The 13,113-nt window shown below is 39.4% G+C and overlaps 1 protein-coding gene across 13 annotated transcripts in view; it reads right to left on the bottom strand.

Annotated features, from left to right (window-relative positions):
* EPS8 (epidermal growth factor receptor pathway substrate 8) overlaps positions 1 to 13,113 on the bottom strand; it is a 135,723-nt gene that overhangs the window by 65,488 nt on the left and 57,122 nt on the right. For 2 of the 13 annotated variants that reach the window (XM_050323358.1, XM_050323364.1), the window contains exon 3: positions 852 to 966. The exons of the other annotated variants lie outside the window; for them this stretch is intronic. The gene's annotated coding sequence lies outside the window, so the exon portion shown is untranslated. The remainder of the gene's footprint in view (positions 1 to 851; positions 967 to 13,113) is intronic. 13 annotated transcript variants of the gene reach the window in all.

The raw sequence follows: 13,113 nt of genomic DNA, 5'->3' as shown, positions 1-13,113 counted from the left end.
GTAACAATAAAACCATAAAGCCTCTGAAAATAAGACAGAAGAGAGAAAAGGCAAAAGAAAACAAATTATACTTTAAATAAAATTGGAGAATAAGTTGCACTATAAGCTATTTTAAGACCTAGCACCAGCAGACACTGACTTTTACAAACCCTTTTACAAAGAAAGAACCCAGAATGCCAATCAATGGTGCTAAGTGAACGGAGATGCTCAATTTAATATTGTCAAAAAATACCATTATTTCACTGTCATCGAAAAATAAGCACAGGAAAAAATGTTTTTCAAGGGAACATTCCTTTTTCTTCTTCTCCCTTCTACTTGAAATACTCCCTTGACACCAGTCAAGTAATCCAAAATCATTTCTTACTCCACAGCATAGTGGAGTAACACAGAGGTATGAGAAGACCTGTGTGACATGTTTGCTTGTACACTAGTGTGAAGTCAAATAGCCAGTTACTCTAATATTACACAGAATTTCCCTGATGATTCTTCCTTCTGAACCATGAATTCAAAACAATAAACTTCAAGGACCACTTCCCCCTGAGGTTAAAAACAGGCACATGACTGCAGCAGGATGCATGACCTTGATCATAGTCTACGCAGTTCTCAGCACTTTGAGACACACAATAACTCACCTGCATCCAAGAATCAGCTGGAGATGCTTGTCTACATCATGAAAAAATTCTTGGGCATCAATTTTTGTTTGCATTAACGTGCACATAACCCAAAAAGAATATATTGCAATTCAGTGAGTAAACAAAAGGCACTATCTTAAACATCTAAGCATAACTGATTATTCCACATTGAGGTTACAATTATTCAGCACAAAGTGAGTCAAGTGTAAAAGAACTTACTGAACTGAGGTCACAGCTGACTGAAGTCACACCCTGCCGCAGTATTTACAGCACTTAGGTAACTCAGTAATTGTTTCATGAAGAAAATAGGCTGAACAATAACAGATTCCACAATCTGTGGGAATAAAATAGATTTAAGCTTTTGACATTTCATGTCTGATTTTGTAGTTTCAATTATTTATGTTTCTCTGTACAGATACATTTTTCTCATCCACTAATCTGGGCCAAGCCCTTCCTCTACCTGCATTACTATTACAAAAACATATATGTCAAATTTTTTATGTTTTGTTTTAAATTACTTGATCAAATGCATAAATGTTAATTCCACCCCTCCCAAAGTCAAGTAACAAATTCATATTTCCAAAGGCAGCCTCTGATGTGAATGCCCAGGCCTGGCAAGTTTCAGGCTTGACTTTCAGAAGGAAAAGTATTTATACTTCTTTAAATTTTAGGGCCTTTATAATCACATACTAGGTTTCCAGTAAACATCCTGTGATAAAAGATGACAAAATTAGAAACTTTTATAAAAGATAAATTGTAATCAGTGCAAAATGATTTTGGCTCCAATTTCCTCTAATTATGGAGTTCGAATTCTCGCATATCACAAAATAATTTTGCCCAGGAATTTGTCATTGCTGGTTACCAAGACAAATTTAACAAACTATCACTAGAAAGGGATTCTGAAATGCTAAACCCATGCACTTTATTGCAATTTGCTCATTCATTCAACTGAAAATGTTTGCTGAGGTATTTTCAATGTAAAATTTTCTCTAAACTGGTCTCCAAGAGTTTCCCAGTGGAAACCTCAGTCCAGGTCAGGAGCCCGAGATACCCTGCTCTCAGGAAACCTCAGAGGAGCTCTTTTTTTTGTAAAGTTCCAACAGGTTTTGAAGGCAGATAACTTTCAAAAATCTTTCAGAACATGGATTTACTGTTCTTCAACTGGCTCTTCTACTAGAAATAAGTGTCTGTGTGAAGTAAATGTGGGTGGGAAGGTGAAAAGGAGAAAGAGAAGGAGCTAAAAGGCCATATGAGGTAATGCTTTTTGATCTTTTCCTGGTTGGGGGAGTGACAAATGAGGCTGGGGAAATTTGACTCCACCATTCAATTCCAAGCTCTTCAAGAATTGTTCTAGAGGTGATTCTAGTGATCTTAATGTTACTTAAGAAATACTCATCTAAAATCCTTTCGTCAAAGATATGGTTACCCTCCTACTGACCCAAGAATGATTAAATAATTAGGTCTTTATCTTTCAAGTTGAGTCACTACTTTATGGGGATCTTGCACAAATGATACCCACTGGAGATGCTTCTAATACACGATACTGAACAGAACTGTCAGACCTCAAGGGCTGCTCAACTCTGAAAAGCAATGATACTACAACAAAGCAAGTTATTTCAATTGGAATAAGGATTACCCATAGAGACAGCCCTTGAACAATGTTATCTTCAAAACTACCTTACATAATGCCCTTATTCTCCTGGTTACACCCATGTGGCTAGAAAACATTAGAGCCCTGCAAAAGATGCTACAGAAGGGGCATCCACAGAAAATTTTTGAGGGACAAAGGCCTATATAAACAGAGCTTTCTCCCACATTGTTAGGCAACTAAGAGATGTTGTTATAAAACTACACCAGTGATTAAATTCTGTTTATAGAGCTCTGAGTTGCCTATAATACATTTTCTATTTGCTGAGATTGAAAAGTGTATTTTTCCCTTTTCCAGAAGGCATGCTAGATAAACTTTAAACTTGTACCCAGTTTCAAAGGAAAAATATTTGTCCTACACAAAGGCTCTATTCAGCATCCCTGTTTTTACTACAGTAAGAAAAATAGCTGTGCCCTGGATAATTTGTTCATATATGCCAATAAAAGCACATTGGATTAGAGTCAGTACTTCTAGCAAGCACCCAGATTTCTAAAATCCCACAAAAAGCAGAATATTTTTCTCTACTTATCCTTTTTCTATTTGCCATTCCCAATATTTAGTACTTGTTTCCCTTTCATTTGCCTTTATGTTACTGTGAGAAGCAACTAGAAGAGAAAAATAAGACTAAAGAATAAAACCAAAGCTTTTAAAGATGTTTTATGAAAAAGAGCTTTCAGATATTTTCATACAATGTTTCAAGTGTTAAGCACTTATAGTTTTGAACTTTATTTAAAAATTATAAAGGAGGTTAAAATATATTCATGCTTTAAACACATAAAGAAATAAGAAACATACTGACATAAATACTTAGATATCTATGCTTTTGTGCAAGACTCTAAACAAGATGCTTGTTACCTAAACTAGGCAGGTCTGTAGCAGACCCAGAGAAAAAAAGACCCTGGACAAAATTATTGGGAAGTTATTCAGATCACAGCAATTATCTGTGCATACGTGCTTCCCCAAAACTCAGTGGCAACTTTTCAGAAAAGTTTTCCAAAAAAATCACAGAAATGGGGCTGAAAAGGAAGAAAGTCCTCTCATATCCTTCAGGCAGCAGCAACTGTGCCCAAAAAGCAGTACTTTCTAACTTCTTCCTTGGGCCTTTGGTGAAAGAAGACCCTGGGAAACCCAGGGTCTCATTAGCCTTACTCTGAAAAAGTTTGTCTCAACAAATAATCTAAATCCTTGTTCAATTTAAACTCCCATAATACTGCTTCTATCCATGGCATACTCAAAAAATACATTAGGTTCCTAATTTCAGAAGAAGTAAAAGAAGGTAACAACAAAGTATTGAACTGATGTTTAACTGGGCTTAAAAAAATATCCTTTTCCTCAGTCTTGTCTGATCAAGAATAGTTGGCTTACTGCTACCTCCTCTCTCTTTTATAACTTATCACTCACATCAACAGGCCTACAAGGATGTCATCTCATGTGTATCATCTCATGTGTTTTTCCAGACAGGCAATCCAAAGTAAGCACACGTCAACTTCTATTTTCCCACAGGAGCAACAAGGCAAGTTTCAGGGGGAACAATATTACAGTTACTTCATCTATATATTATCTTTCATTATCTCAGTGTTTTTCTAACCCTTTGCTTCTTGAACTTTGTATAACCTCTTCTCTTTCCTCATATTGTTTAATTCAGGCTTGTATTTTTCTCCTCCTTTTCCTTTTTTTCATGCACACCTACAGCAAACTTTCTGGGGGAAAAAAAAGTTATTAGAGAAAAAATAATTCAACTGTAGACTCAAAAACAGTTCCTGACATTGTAAAAAGTCTTTAAGATGGAGACTGAGTTTGCCATCCACACTCAGGATGTGACTGTCCTTCATCTCCTGTCTGATTGGATGACAACTGAGAAAATTCACAGTGACAATTGTAAATATTGCCTTTCCCATCAGAAAAACCAAAATAATTACAGGTAGGATTTTTTTTTTTGTGAATGGATATGGTAATTTATGTTGCCCATCTGTTGCATTAAGCTTTCTGAAAACTCATTCACAGATAGGTTTAAGTGAAATGGCAGAAGTAATTACTGCTCTAATTGGCTATGCCCTCTTTCTGCCTTTACAAGTATGCAAAAATGTGACAAAAATCTCAGCTTCTTTGTAGGTGTCAGTTTGAAATCCAGTGTAAAACAGCAAGTTGCAACTTGCATGGATTGAGGTTATGGCCTAAGTAAAATTTATCAGAGGGATAAGGCATTTTACTAGTACAGCATGAAGGCTGCCAGATGCCTCACCTTCGTCCATCAGCAAACATCTTAGTCACCAGACTACCCACACTTGAGTCACATTCTAAAAATTTTCACTACAAACTAAGGACATAGCCCTTTCAAGACTGTCTCCAACTAAACTGGTAGTAAGCAAAAATCCTGCTGAGCAGAGGCCTCATGGTCCTCAGTCACTTTATTAGGCTCTAAACAGTTTTTAAAACCTTCTGTTCTCTCCCAGTTTGCCTTTACCCATCACCAGCTATCCATATGCCACTTCACCAATGTGCTAACCTAGTTTTATTGCAAAAAGAGGTCACCATACAATGGGAAACCTCCACAGACTGCAGTCGGCATCACAGGCCAGCATGGAGTTTGCATCAGAGGCACATGTCTACTGCTGCTGCTCCCCATCTGCACATGGATGCTGTCTGTCAGATGGCAATGCAACAGCAGCACCTGTCTGATGTCACTGAACTGCCACTGACAAAACTGTCACGTTTTGTCCCGTTTTCAAAAGCAAATGGAGAGATGCATCCAACTCCTTGAGTGAGATGAGCCTCTCCAGTCCACATGCCCATTGCCCACCCTACAGCAAAATGGTCCCAGGGCTTCAGCTGCCCACTCTCAATGAGGACATGGGTGAGGGTAGACCTTCAGTCACAGCTCAAGCTGGTATTTCAGCAGCAAACTGCCCTGAATCATGCTCAGATCTCTGTTCAGCCCTACACAGCTGTTTTGGTAAATACCCAAGTGACAGCTGCTGATGGTCTGTAAAAACCTCTCCCACTCTGGGGATGTTTCCCTCACCAGGCACAGACGAAGGCTGGTGGGAGCAAAGCCATTAATTGGGATGTTGCATTGCATGGTGGGAACAGAGAGGTCAACAAATCCTTTGCTGCCCATGCACAGCAAGGTCAGTACTCCTTGCCAAAGGTGTAGGCACTATTAATATCTAGTCAGGCTGGCCAAGCCTACTACCTTTGTGCCCTTTGTTAAAGGAGAAGCAGCACAGCTGCACTCCAGATCACTGAAGGTGACATTTTAGGTAAACTGTATCCAAAAAATTTGCTTCCCTTGCCATTATTCAGCTTTGTGACTCAGCTCTTCCAGGCATACGTACATCTCAGCCAGTTCCAGGCTCTCAGGTGATGTTAACAGGAGATATATACATCCATTTCCTCCAAACAAAGTTAGAAATATGGAATAAGATCACAGGTCTAATTCGATTAGGAGGGGTTAAGGATTACAGAAATTAAAGGGAGAAGGCCATTGGATTCAGCTCTTTTCCTGCTACAAGACCATGCCTCTAGTAACAAGCTTTCCGATTTCGCTGCTGGAGCAGTACCTCTTGAAAATCTTACACCCAAAAGAGAAAAAAAAGGTAGATGAGACATGAGATTTCTTCAGGGGAAACATGCCGCTGAGAGCACAACCACGCAGTCCTTCCCCTCCTGCCATGCTTGCACAGCAATCCTGTCACCCAGGAGTTCATCTTGTACTTTAGGAGGGGCTGTTGGTTTGGATTCTCACACGTGGCTAAAGGAAAGATAAGCCAGTTTTCAGCTGGCAGCCTTGAGACTTGACAAGATGTACTCTCATTTGGAGAAAATACTGAGAGCTCATTATCTAGGGATAGGGGAAAAGCTAACACAGTTTTAGATTCAAAAAAGGGCACTTGTGGCCAGTAGTTTCAAAACCCCTTATTGTTTCTGCAAGATTGCTCCTGTCTCCCTCACTGCCTCTTTCTCCAGTGAAGGTATGTATTGCTCTTTTTCTAAAAGTTCCCAGAATATTTGTATGCTTCTGCAAGGAATTTATTAGGAAATCATAGATTTTTGTCAGGGAGGGGATCCAATATTCTACAAACAGGGAAATCCCAACAGATGTCCTAACATTTTTCCCTGCTGCCCAAAGGATTGGAGAGCACAAGGGCTCCTGTGTTGTTCACTCCTGCCAAGTTTTAGCATTGCTTAGCAGATGGCTACTTGTCTTTGTGCTCAGGGGTTTCCCCTCCCTGGCACTGAATGGCTTCATGTCAGGTAGAAGTTCAGGCACCACTTTGCCAGACTTTACAACCACCTCCCTTCACACCTGCACCAGCAACAGTGTGACTTCCCTCTCCTGCTCAGGCTTGGTGCAATCCAGAAGCTCAAGAGATGCTAAAGATCCACTTTCCTTTTAATCATGAGCAGAAGTGGCACTACAGCCCCGACACGTGTGATCAGACACTCTGGCAAGTGACAAGACGATCAAAGTAAAACAAAACCAGTGGCAGCAATGGCTCTCCTTCAAAATTTCGGGCATACATTGCACAGCATCTTCATTTCCAGTAGTGACATCTAACACAAAGAACTACAGCAGATGACACGTGCTTTGAATGTTTAATAAACAAGTGTTTAATCCCTGTAAGTTGTCCTTAAGTACATAAATCAGTAAGGCAGCTCTGACGATGGAGGAGATGATCCTCTTTGGATTGCTCCTGAAATGGAAATATGTAAACTGTGTTGTCATGTAATTCGCACTTCCCTAATATTAGGTTGTTCTTATCTAATGTTCCTCTCTTGTTCATATTTTAGTGTACTCCAAGGGGATATTATCCAAGAGGATAATACACATGATGCAGAAAAGCAGCCAAATGCGGTATAAAAAATAATGCGGTATAAAAAAATGCGGTATAAAAAGACTGACAACAAATGCTTTTCCAGAGATTTCCAAACCTGTCCAAGTGGAGGCAAGGAACGGAAGGTATCTCTCACTTCTGACTCACGCTGTTGGCCTGAACATGAGATGGTTCATTACTCAGAAATGGCATTTGGACACCCTCCTCCCCAAGAGTAAAGAGCGGCAGAGCAGGGAGGAAACATCCACAGCTCCAGATTTATGGAAGAAAAAAAGATTGCACAAACTTGAGGAATCTGGGATACATTTCAGGCCACAAGAGAAACAACGGAAACTGTAAGCAACATAATGATTTTTTTGTGTATTTTTGAATTATCTAGAGAGAACTAACTGTATCTGTACAATATAATATATTGTCCACATCCCACAGAGTTCGAGTCAGCTGTGTTGTTCTCTCCCAAACATACAAATAAGGCTAGGAAGAAAACCTTGCTTCCACTTTAGTTTTCATTTGCTTTCTTTTTTAAAATCCCTGTTAAATTTTAATCCCCATCTTGTTGCACATAGAAAACAGATACTTGAAAAGTGATTGCTAATAGAAGAAATATTTGGATCAACAGGTCAATATTTAAAATCAAATTACAAAAGCAGAAAAAGAAGTCCACAGGATTGCAAGAGTAACAGGCAAGAGAAAAGAGCATCATTAGATGCAAACCATGCTTCCAGAAGAAAGCTACAGTTTCTCTTTTTTATTTTTTCTCTGTTTCAGGAAGTTTAGGGGAAGGGGTTGAAGGAACCACAGAGCAGTCAGTTGCCCAGTTTCCATTAGTCTCTTTTAAATACTGATTTTGAAAAATATTCCTACTTCCTGAAAATCAAGGCAATCACATGCACCTAGATAGTTCTCAGAAGAAAAACATGACATAATACCTGTGTGTGCAGTACTGCATTCAGCTGGACACTTTTGTCATCTTTAACACTTGCTTCCAAATGCCTTGGTCAATAATTTATTTCACCACAATATGCTCACAGGATTAAAGCTCACACTGTAATTTGAGCATTACTGTTCTCAGATCAGTCTATCCAGAATGCCCAAAATATTAATTAGCCTTGCCTGATTAAAAAACCTAGACCATGAGAGATGACTGGCACTTTTTAAGTCCAAATATTTAAAAAAAAAAAAAAGAAAGAAAGCATATTTAATCTTTTCAGAAATTTACAATCCTCTACTTCATCAGCTAATACTGGAATATTGCACCCTTCCATGATTCCCTGGCACCTCCTTTTCTCTGGAAGTAAAAACATATCTCAATTGCCAGTATCAGGCTAGTCAAGCACAAAACTTATAGTTTTGACAGACTTCCAACATAAATACAGAACCAATGAGCTTGAGAGCCTGCTTCTGTTTGGAATTGGTAGGTCAAGTTGAACTAACACATGGTTGTTCTGCAGTTATATCAGGTTTTGGGTTTTTGGCTGTGCACAGCACTTACTGCATCATGTACATTTAAAAAGTGTGCACAGTTTTTAATTTTTGCTTTGACCACATTACATGACCACAGTCTCCAAGAAAGGAATTAGAAGTTAACTGTTATAAAATTACAGATAAACCCAGCCTGGGCTGAGTGAGGGTTCTGCAGAGGTAAAGCTTAATTATTTACAGTTTAAGTCTTAACAGACCAGGTCCCAAGGTCATTTATTACCAAGAATGAACATAAGTCACTGTTTTCTATTTTTATAGTGCAACCACCAGCACTCAGTAAGAGCTATAAGGTGAGTAAGCAGAGATACCTACCCTTAAATAACACCATGGGACAGACTTCATGAGTGTAAAAATGACAGAGGGTAAATAAATCTGCTTAAAAAGTGGGGATAGGTTCCAGAAAAAGAAGAATTGACATGATTTGGCTTGACCACAGCTGAAGGGTGCACCGCATAGTGCAGAAGGACCTGTATGCCACAATTCTCTGAGACAAGGGAATCCAAAACTCGTAGTTGGACTAGATATCATGCAAAGTACCTCTTCATTTGCATCTTTACAGCAGCAACCATCACGGCCCTGAAAGTATCTCAGTCTCCACATAGGAACAGATGACTCCTCCCCCCACAAAAAAACAAACAAACAAACAAACAAAGAAAACCAAAACAAAACAAACAAACAAAAAAGATTATCATGAGAACGATGATGAACACACTGCTAATTAGGGCATGGTTCAGGGCCGTGTCTGGACTCTCCATGTCATGGCTTACCTGAAGAGTTACGTCACCAGGGCCAACACCCTCAACACCCTCACAAATTCCCAAGGATGATGGTGCCTTGAATAACTTGCAAAGACTACCCAGAAAAAGAACTCGTGTGATTTAGAAGGTGGTAACTTTGTAATATAGTTATAAGTATATAAGTCAAAAGAACACAGTTTTCAGTACCTGCCTTCTGAAAATAAAGGTAGCTTCAGGTAACTAAGATTGAATATCACAAGATATAAAACATGCACTAATTCCTGTGTTGATCTGACTCCCAAGAAGGTATTGGCACCATTTAAGACTGGTATTTATTGTTCAAGTTACAAAAGCATATGCTGATTCTTCTACTTCAAGGAAAAAAATGCCCCATTATGCACTAGTAATTAATGTACATTGGAGTACAAATCACCATTTGCAGTATAAACATATTAGGAGGGCACATATAATTATAGAAAAGCTCTGGTGTTTATATTTTGTGAACATCAGCAGTAGCAAAACAAATGTTTAGTTATAGGAGGAATGGAAGTTCAAGGATTCAGTAACATAACAAGTCAACTGCAAAATGAATATACACAAATGTACCACTAATACAATCTACTATTGTAGAACATTTTATTCTGGTGGACAACACCCTGTTGTTATTATTTTTAAATGGGCATAAATGAATAAAAGTGTGTTTAAGACTTATCAAAGGTGAAAACAGCTAAAAGTTACTCCTTTTACAAGCAGATTCCCCTGCCACAAGCATACTTGTGTAGCCTTTGTAGTAAATCTTTTGTTAAAAAACTTTTAAGGAGAGTTAAGAATAAGAATTTTAAACAACATTCACAATAAGTATATACCAGACCTTTATTTCTATGACCTATCAATTAAATAGTGGCTTATCAAGACCCTTTGAATAGCAGCCTATGCAAATATATTGAGATGCAAAAGAGAGATACATCCTTAACTCTCCTTTATCTCTTAGCCTATGAATCAACCTATTGTTTCCAAATTGTGAGCTATGCTCAACAGTTCTTTTACTGCAGTGTCTGCTCCTTATCCATACTATGTTTAAATCACCGTATAAATTGCAAAATAATTTAGGTTGGGAGAGATCCCTGGAGGTCATCTAGTGCCAACTTCCTGATGAAAACAAGCCTAAGTTAGACAGAGATATGATCTATGAATCATGTACAATAATCACAGTGACTCTTCAAGCCACCAGAAGTTCATCAAGTGATCAATAAACAGCTCCCGACCACAAGTAAAATAAACTCTCCCATTTTGGTCCCCTGCTTATGTCCTGTTACATCTGAATAGGATCAAGAACAGAAGTAAAAGTCTTTGCAAGAACAGCACAGCTGCCAACCTGTGACTCAAATGCAGTTCTGCAGCATTTTAAGAAACCTGGTGTTGAGACAACCAGGCTAATGAGGAGGAGGAAGGTGGATCACATGGTGGGGGGAGGACTGTGGGTCAAAGTCAACAGAACATTTCTCTGGGGCAAGGAAGCACAGCTTAGCTGGCTAACACACGGTTCCTTAAAACCCATTTAGTACAGCTTCCATGGTCCCCATTGTCACAGTTTAACTCCAGCCAGCAACTAAGTACCACAGAACTGCTCACTTCCTCCCTCCCTGCCCCTGGTGGGATGGGGAGGACAATCAGAAAAAAAGAGTAAGACTCACGGATTGAGATAAGAACAGTTCAATAACCAAAACAAAGTACAATCGTACTACTACTACTAACAACAACAAGAAAAACAAATATTGTAAAGGAAAGGAGACAGACAGAGAAATGAAACTCAGGAAAGATAAGTGATGCACAATGCAATTGCTCACCAACTCCTGACAGATGCTCAGCCCGTCCTGGCGCAGCCATTGGCACCTCCCAGCCAACTACCCACAGTTTATATACTGGGCATGACGTTCTATTGTATGGAATATCCCTGTGGCCAGTTTGGGTCAGCTGTCCTGGCCATAAGAAGGAGAGGCTTCTTGTCCCTCTCCTCACTGGCAGAGCATGAGACACTGAAAAGTCCTTGAGTCAGGGTAAGCACTACTTAGCAACAGCCAAAACATCACTGTGTTATCAACATTATTCTCAATCTAAATCCAAAACACAGCACTGTCACAGCTCCTAGTAAGAAAATGAGCTCTATCCCAGCTGAAACCCAGACACCTGGTGACCCAGAGATCTCACTGCATGAAGACACATCGGTACTCAGGACAGCCTTGCTGCAGCTGTTTATACACCCCCTTAGCTGAGGCCTCACTGCAGGGCCGCGGGGAGAAAAGCGATTGAGTTACAACAAGCTCCATCCTCAAGCACAGAGCAGAGAATGAACATTTACTATCTAGCACAGACAATCTGTCAAACTGTAAATTAATACAATTGCTTTGGATTAGCATAATTCATACACACATACACACAGATACACATATTTAAATAAGAACTGTAGCACCTCAATATGCCCCGATAAGTTTGGCTTTGTCTCCTTGGACATGACATTGACATCGAGGCTACAACAAGGAGCTATGCCAAGTGCAACAGCCTGTACATTATTTAATAGTTTGACCATTCTACACTATAGTTTGCCATGGTTCCCACAGACAGAAACAAATTCTCTTAAGTTAACAAGCTTGAAAATGGTCACTCTGGACAGTGTTGAAAGCAGTCTATATTAGAAGGTATGTCCAAAAGAGAGGAACAAATTTTGCTGTTCACACTTTGACCATACTGGAAAATTGAATAAGTGCTGAACCACCAGCAACGGCAGCAACAAGAACATTCTGAACAAATTCCAGGTATGTTAACAAATCACAGAGCTTAACATGACCCACTGCTCAAAATCCCTTGTGGTCGTAGAAGTTCCTGGCAAACTGAAAACATTTTTCCTTCCACACTTCCTCTCTGTAGTACAGCTGAATGACCTTGGTGGTGGGAGAAGGTCAAAGTAGATGAGAAAAGAGTCTTTAAAAACACTGATTAACTATTTGATTTCAAGTAATAAATTCACATTTTGGAGACAAAGACAACTTCATTAAAAACATTTAAGTCTTGGAACTTAAAAGAAGATGCAGGAGTTCCAAGAACAACTATTTGAGCCCACCCCATCGCCCCAACAATCCTTTCTTGTAAGCCAAGGAAGCAATAGAATGAACAATCTCAAAAACATCAAACTACCAAAACCAATCAAACCAGCCAAGCAACCAACTCACAAAAGAAAAGCAATGGAGGAAGGGATGGCGGGGGGGCTTGCCTTTAACTTCACATACTCTCTCTTTGCCCCGTGTATTGCCAACTGACATAAACCACTTTACACTTTTGCAGGTCACCTTTATGATTCCGTTTATTTGTATTTTTGCTCTTTCCAAGACTCTTGGTTTCCTGCTCTCCATGAATAAGCAAAAACTGTCAACAGCATAGAAGTCAGTTCAGACAGCTTCCCCATCCCCTGGAGTGGTGACTTACAAACTTTTGTCAGGTCTCAGCACTTTTATTTTGTTTCTACAGACAAACAAACAAATTTATTTTTACACTGACTGTTTTACTGTTGAGAGAAATAATCTCAATTTTAGATAGAAGTTTACTGTATGCCACACGTGCTCTCTGGACTCAGGGTATGTTCTAAGTCAAGATAAGTAGCTGGTCCAGGAGCCACAGAGCTGGTCCAGGAGCCACATTAAATAGCATAAAGGAATAGTTGCCCTGAGGACTGCAAGCCCAGTCTCAGCATGGCTGCAGCTGCCTCCCAGGAACCTCTGCATCAA

The sequence above is a fragment of the Myiozetetes cayanensis genome, unplaced genomic scaffold (assembly GCF_022539395.1).
Source record: "Myiozetetes cayanensis isolate MyiCay16 unplaced genomic scaffold, myiCay2020 scf3, whole genome shotgun sequence".
In the NCBI taxonomy this organism is placed as follows: Eukaryota; Metazoa; Chordata; class Aves; order Passeriformes; family Tyrannidae; genus Myiozetetes; species Myiozetetes cayanensis.
The sequence above is the reverse complement of the archived record's forward strand: the minus strand, read 5'-3'. Positions and strand labels throughout refer to the sequence as shown.